Raw genomic sequence first — 1,144 nt, forward strand, 5'->3', positions numbered from 1 at the left:
ATAGCAAAGAATTACATAGCCTAAAATGTCAATAGTGCTGAGGTGAAAAATTGCCTAAAGTATATTTGAGGCTGGGTGCGGTGGCTCATGCCTATAATACCAACACTTTGGGAGGCTGAGGCAGGTGGATCACTTGAGGTCAGGAGTTCCAGACCAGCCTGGCCAACATGGTGAAACCCTGTCTCTACTAATAATACAAAAATTAGCTGGGCGTGGTGGCACACACCTGTAATCCCAGCTACACGGGAGGCTGAGGCAGGAGAATTGCTTGAACCTGGAAGGTGGAGGTTGCAGTGAGCCGAGATCGCGCCACTGCACTCCAGCCTGGGTGACAGACTGAGATTTCATCTCAAAATAAATACATAAATGAAGTATGTTTGATAAAAGTACAAACACAAGTCAATAAAAGTTATGTTAAAAAATTAAAAAATAATAAAAAAATCTTTTGTACAATATCCACAGATGTAGTAAAATCTTTTGTACAATATCCACAGATGTAGTTTTCTTTCTCTCTTTTCTTTTTTTTGAGATGGAGTTTTGATCATTGCTCAGGCTGGAGTGCAATGGCGCAATCTCAGCTCACTGCAACCTCCACCTCTCGGGTTCAAGCAATTCTCCTGCCTCAGCTTCCTGAGTAGCTGGGATTACAGGCATGCGCCACTACACCTGGCTAATTTTGTATTTTTTTTTTTTTAGTAGAGATGGGGTTTCTCCATGTTGGTGAGTCTGGTCTCGAACTCCCGACCTCAGGTGATCCGCCCGCCTTGATCTCCCAAAGGCTGGGATTACAGGCGAGCACCACCGCGCCCGACCCACAGATGTAGTTTTCTTCATGTGCCATGCTTTGAATAGCAGGGCTGGGAAAGCCTGCCAGGGATGTTTAGAGAATATGGAATTCACTTGCTTGTGAGTTAAGATGCCAGGCTTTTTAAAAAAACAGTAAATCAGCTCTTTGGCTAGAATCATAGATTAAAAAAAAAAAAAGGAAAAATATATTAAAAAGTAATTACCAATCCTACTAGTTAAGGTGCCAAAAGCACTGAAAAATCATGCCTTTACTTTTCATCTCCTTAATCAGGGTAATTAGAATACACTCTGGTGTAGAGGCTCATAAAGCAACAGTTAAGTCTTCTTCAGGTGCTAT

The sequence above is a fragment of the Rhinopithecus bieti genome, unplaced genomic scaffold (genome assembly GCF_001698545.2).
Source record: "Rhinopithecus bieti isolate Rb0 unplaced genomic scaffold, ASM169854v2 scaffold_21879, whole genome shotgun sequence".
In the NCBI taxonomy this organism is placed as follows: Eukaryota; Metazoa; Chordata; class Mammalia; order Primates; family Cercopithecidae; genus Rhinopithecus; species Rhinopithecus bieti.